A 6,438-nucleotide genomic window follows, 5' to 3' on the forward strand; every position below is an offset into this window, starting at 1 on the left:
AACATAGGAGGAAGAGAAAAAAGAGCCTACGTATAGCGCCAAGCCAGTCAGTGGTGGCAGCATGGCCCCCTTTCTTCCCTGCGGTGCACAGCTTTTGAATCGGGGTGCAGTTTATAGGTTGGTGGGATCCCTGAACCCACCGTCTACCCAGCCAAGGGGGCAGTTGGGGGTCACCGCGCTGTCTGCAAGGCTTCTGCAGCACGGGGTCATACGGAAGTCACTGGCTCCACTTCCTTCGGCTGATGCCCCTGTGCGCTATCTTCTTTGAAGGCAACGAAAGCTATGTTAATAAAGGCTGAGGAGATTAGCAAGAAACTTTCTGCTCAGGAACGTCAGCTCTGTTGTCAGATCCTCTAAGAAAACCTAGAAATCTAGATTTTTACCAAAAATTTGCAGAGTATTCCAGTCCACACTTGGGCTTTATTTTGGAACTCCTAAAGGGAGCTGGACACTTGGTCCTAGAGGAGGCCTTGAATACGTATATTTTTTCTTATCTGTTCTCCCTCCTAGTGTCTATCCCCTTAGGCCAGAAAAACCCTAACTATGCCCTCAAGGATACTGAGAGATTGTGTCCCCTCCCCGGACTGTCCCAGGTAGTGCCTTATACCCTCCCACCACACAGAGAATGGTGAACGCTTTCTGATTTCAAAAAACTTACTGCAGTTTCCTTTAGGTTCTAGCCAGACAGTTGCTGGAAACAACCCACTTTGAAAACAATAGGGTGTTTCATGCTCTTATGGTCTAAAATGTGTACCCCTAAAATGTGTATGTTGAAAGCCCAAGCCCTAGATCTCAGAATCGGATGTGTTTGGGAATAAGGCCTTTAAAGAAGTGATGAAGTTAAACTGAGGCCTTTAAGGCCAGCTGCACTCCAACCTGACAGGTACCCTAACAAAAAGAAATGTGGACACACAGGAGACATCAGCGGCGTGCACGCACTGGAAAGGCCGTGTGAGGACACAGACAGGAAAGAGTCATATGCAAGCCAAAGCGAGGGCTCAGGAGAAACCAGGTCTGCCGGCACTTGCTGTTGGACTGCTAGCCTCAGAACTGTGGGAAAATAAATTTCTGTAGTTGAAGCAACCCAGCCTGTGATACTTTGTTATGGCAGCTGTCGCAGACTAAGCCCCCGGCCCTGGAAGAAAGCACTGAGCGATAAAGAGGGGGGAACTCCCAAATGAAAGCCCAGGCCCTGCTTTATGCAGGACTGTAAACCCAAGCTCACCAGCGCCTGCGTTTGGACGTAAGCGGCATTAATCTGACGAGACCTCTGGAGCTTCACGGAGGGACCTCGGAGAAGCGGCGCATCTGTATTCCTGGGGAGTGCGAGGTGTAGGGGATGCTTTAGCAAGTTCTTTCTTAGTCCCCAAGGGACTTCCCAGCACAATAGAGTCTGAGAATCACTGTCATGAACATCATATAAATATTTTGTAGTACCCAACTCTCAAAAGAAAAGTGCACCAAAAGGTCTTTCCTACAGCGTTCCTATCAACGCCTCAAAAGTAATCTTAAAAATATTGAGATGTCCATGAACTCAGGTTTGTCCCAATATATTTTCTCTAAATTCTCCAATGAGCCCCACATTCAGCCAAACTGTTAATATTATCCTTCTTTCTTTTTCAGACCCAAAAAGGAGCAGCTGAATTAATTCCTTGGGAGCAGTCAAGAGGACAGTCAATGAAGTCTTCATAACGTGTGAACAATACACATTGCCCGCCGAGGAGCCTGACAGTGGCCCTTAGCAAAGAAGAACAGACTCTCCATCAGCATTAAGAGGGGAGGGGGCCAGGCTTCTGCTGCTTCTCAGAAGGATCTGTCCCAAGAATGAGTCCAATAAGCACCTCCGCGAGGGATGGGGATTGCATCTCACTCGTGGAAGGCTCCTTTATCATGTACTGTCCCTTATATGTATGCTGACCTACTCTATTCTACACAAGAATAACGGAGGAATGCAACGGAGTCTGCAGAAACACTTTTGGAAGGATGAAAAGAAACCTAGCAGCTTCAGGGTCTTTCTTCAGTGTAAGCCATAAAAGACTGTCGGCGTAGGGGGTCTTTACTTGCATCACGGAGTTGAAAGGACTTCAGCTGGGAGATCCAAGAATAAGAAAAGATTATACAAATCCTGAGATGTATGCCGACAGTATGCAAATGGAGTCCCTTTAAAAGTATTATACAACATGGTCAAGTTTTAAGGAAAGAGAGAAAGACAGGGTTTAATGAATCCACGTCTTCTAAAGAAACTGGTTCCCCAAATTTCCATTTCATCACCATGACGACTAGTACTCCATCATTGCCATAGTAACTGGCTGAATAGCATGAGACTAAAGACATGCTCTCTGATTGGTGACCAACATGAGCCGTTAGGAGCCTCACAATACTGCTGGAAAGGCAGTTCTGCAATCACTGATCCGTTTCTCACTGCTGGTGTGCTTTGCTTCTGCAACGTGCTTCCCTAAAACCAAGCACTTGGGGGACTGAACTAGGTCCAAGAAGTGTATCACTGTATCCCAATCAGCCAGCGTTCAATTCAAGAGCCCGTGCTGTCTAATATCCCGGAAGTGTGATGATCTGTGACGGCCACACCCCCCTGCAGTCTCTGTGTCCCCCGTGGTCCTACAACAGGGCGCACGAGCCACATCTGACGCCAGATGTTGGTTGCTGGTGGCAACAAGCTGCCGCCTTTGATGAGGCCGCGGAGATGCTGAATGAATGGAAGGAAACTCTGAGGAAGAAGAATGACAGTACTGTAAGATAACGGGATGAAAGCACTTCTGCGTGTGGCGGCGCTCTTATGTCTGCGTACACATAAACTAGTACTAGGAAGTAAAAATAGTAGTTTTGAAAGCATAGCATAGCTTTCAAAAAGCTGTTGAGCTTTCTAAAGAAAACCGTTCTTTCCAGTTAATAATTTTGCTTGGTACTTGCTCAAAGCAAACTGCTTATGTATTCGTGAACATTCCTAGAATGCTGCTGAAAGCAGGAATAACTTGGGAGAGTTATTCCACCCCCAGCCTACCCACCCACTCTAGCTGGCTACACCATTTGTAGGTATGCATCACTGGGAAATTTCCTTGAAATGCCCAGCTGTGACCTCTTGTAGCATATGTATTGGGGACGTTCTAGTGGATTGCACTAGAGCTGTTGAAGCACTGGGTTTGAGGGTACAACATAGGTAGAATGTGGGAAGTTTAAGAAAAGAGGAAGGGAATTTAATTGAAACTGGGTTTACAGAGCCGGGCATGGTGGTGCACGCCTGTAATCCCAGCACTCAGGAGGCCGAGGCAGGAGGATCGTTGCAAGTTTGAGACCAGCCTGGGCTACAAAGTGAGCTCAAGGCCAGCCTGAACTGCATAGAGACCCTGTCTCAAAAAAAAAGACCAAAGGAAGAAAGAAAGAAAAAGAAACTGCGTTTACGGAGCATGTACAACCAAATAATATAGATAAATAAAAATTAAGTTTCTTCAAAGTGCCTTTATGAGTTCTGCTTCTGAGTTGACGCTGCGTTATATAGCAGACGCTCTTCTAAATGCTCCAGTTATGCAAGTGAACAGATAACCCTCCACGTCTGCGGAGCTCACATTCATATTCTGCTCCAGACTGAGACAACGGCAACTGCCGACCTCCAAGAACGGGGCTCTTCTGTGTGGGGTGACGTACATTATGGGGGAGCTCCAACCACAAGCGCTCCTCGGCGCTGCCACCGCTGTGTGTCACGTCCCAGCTGGTGTGCTAAGGGAAGGAAATACAAAGTTGGGCACGAGTCAGGTTTGGGCTGTGGCCTCGGGAAGTCTACAGAGCAGAGAGGAAGAGAGCTGCTAGGAAGATCGGCCATCCACCTTCAAGGCTCCGAAGGAGCGGAACCCAAAAGCCCTCAGCTGAAGAAGACTGAGTAAGGCCGGGCTGGGGTCTCCTGATGACCTGGTTGTTAAGATGGGGGCGGAAGGGGGCGGGGATCGGGGAGGAGGTGCCGACCAATCAAAGAGGTGAAAAGCATTGAAATCACTGGAAACAGGGCGAATTGTTCCAGGAACACAGAGAGCAAGGGGAAAATGGATAAGGGGAGGCTGGGGAAGGGGGCACAGTTACACACCCCGTCAACACACACGCCACAGCGCTCACTACAAAAACAGCCCGAGATCGTTAAACTGCATACTAAGTCAGACTGTGCTCTCTGATTCATTTAATATGATTGCAGTTTAAATCTACCCATGGAAAATAACTTTTGGGTTTGATTGGGGATTATAATGAAAGGAATTGGTTTAGTTGACGTTAGAATAATGAGGATTTCAATCCATCCATAGTTCTTGAGCCAGGTACCAGGCAAAAAGTGATATAAGACCCAGGACATGACCCTTGTGGTCTGGTCTACGTATAAAACTACAGACCAGTCCATCTAGAACATTCACAAAGTGATGAAAGAGAGAGATGTGTTCATGGAGCTATCTTTACACTAATATTTGACACTAGACATGTGGAGGAAAAATATTAATTACCGCTGTTAGCCCATGGTGTTGGGGGCCTAAGGGTCCAAGCAGCTACTGAATTACCTAGAAGGGCGCTGCTGTGAACATCAGGGTATTATTCACAGATCTTTTCTGGGCCTCCAAAGAAAAGTCAGTTTCTAGTTTCTTATCTACCCACAGTAGCTGGACCCCTTTACTTCAAAGGTATATATGAGAATAGAAATTGATATGCAAGAGAATATATACGTCATAAGAAATGAGTGAAAAGTTTCGGGCTATGCCTTCATTACAAGGTAAAAATGTGCAGTAGTTTGTTTTTTGTTGTTGTTGTTGTTGCTGTTTTCTAGTACCAGGAATCAAACTCACGACCTTGCGCTTGCCAGGGAGGTGCTGTGCCTCTGAGCTAAATCCCCAGCCCCAAAATGTGCAGTAGTAATTAAATGAATCTTTGTCCAAGGGACACTCTGACCTAAGATGAGGCAACCCTAACCCTAAACCAGAGGCAATTGCATAAACACTGTATTGTCCTCCTAGTGTGAGAAGCCGAAAGTGTAAGTAAGATCCAAAATGTAAAACGGGAAGAAACTTCAAAAGGAAAGAGAAACTGGGATGGGGGAGTGGAGAAAAGAAGGAAGGGAAAAGCAAAAGAAGAAAAAGTATATAGATATATAAGAGAGCCATACTACTAATTTTTCTTAGTTCATTGAAAAGAGAGGTTTGTGCTAATATTGTTTGGATAATTAAATGCCAATATCTTGTACTCTGAGTAACTAATTGAAAGATAACAATATGCAATGCATTAACCATTGTCACCCTCCTCTCACATTGTTTTGGAATTTTGTTTTGTTTTTTGTTTTTTTCCTTTAAAATAAAAAATATATAAAATTTTAAAAAAATAAAATAAAATTAACAGACACATTTGATCTCCTCCAAGCCATTTAGAAATGAAAGGCACTACATGTAAATACTTATCATCAGTGCTGGGTTTTTTTGTTCTGTTTTGTTTTGTTTTTTGTCTTTTTGAGACAGGGTCTCGCTATGCAGTTCAGGTTGGCCTTGAGCTCACTTTGTAGCCCAGGCTGGCCTTGAACTCATGGTAATCCTCCTGCCTCAGCCTCCCGAGTGCTGGAATTACAGGCGTGCACCACCACGCCTGGCTCCGTGCTGTTAATAATTACTATTTTACCTTTATATTCATTACCTGAACATGATGGTAAAGTGTTCCGCCTTTTATAAGAGCAAAGCAAGACAGAAACACATGATGAGAACTGAAACCTCAGAGCGTGCTGCTATTTCACAAGGTATCGTCTCTGCCAAACAAACAGGACTCTGAACACGGTAACCAACGACACCGCACACACAGTTCCTACGTGGGGAGAGGACGCCCTGCTGTGGATCTGTTTTCAGAGCCTCAGAGTTTTCAGTTCAGAGGAAACTTAGGAGCTCTTGTAAGGTCATCCCCAACTTATATAATCAGAATCCTCGGCACTGGATTAAAAAAGCAAAAGGAAGATAAGCAGGAGGAGGGGAGGAAGGGAAGACGAGGGGACAGAGATGAAACGGGAAGGAGGAGGAGGGGGAATCTGACTGAATGAAATGGTTACGGGGAAAGGGCCGAATCTTGCGACAACACTCACCTAATTCTGTGTGTCCTCCTAAGTTTACTTAAAATTATTGCTACTCATTATTTAAGAGTCTGACCAGATAGAAATAAACCGTAGTGTACTAAAGGCGCAGTGAGTTCGTTCTATCTTTAACGAGAACTCCAGAATAACTACATCAAAGCCTTTGTAGAAAATCCAGATGCACCCCGGGGCTCTGACCTATACCGCACTCTTACCAGTGTGCAGACTGTGGAATTACTGTGAGTCAGAGGGTGTCTTTCTGAAACCTCGCTGCAGGGCCAGTATGTAACCTACTTTAAAAATATAAGTTCTTGAATCAAGATTAAGGGTCTGTATCAGTGTGGTGA

Source organism: Chinchilla lanigera, unplaced genomic scaffold, assembly GCF_000276665.1.
Source record: "Chinchilla lanigera isolate Chin_1 unplaced genomic scaffold, ChiLan1.0 scaffold00057, whole genome shotgun sequence".
Taxonomy (NCBI): domain Eukaryota; kingdom Metazoa; phylum Chordata; class Mammalia; order Rodentia; family Chinchillidae; genus Chinchilla; species Chinchilla lanigera.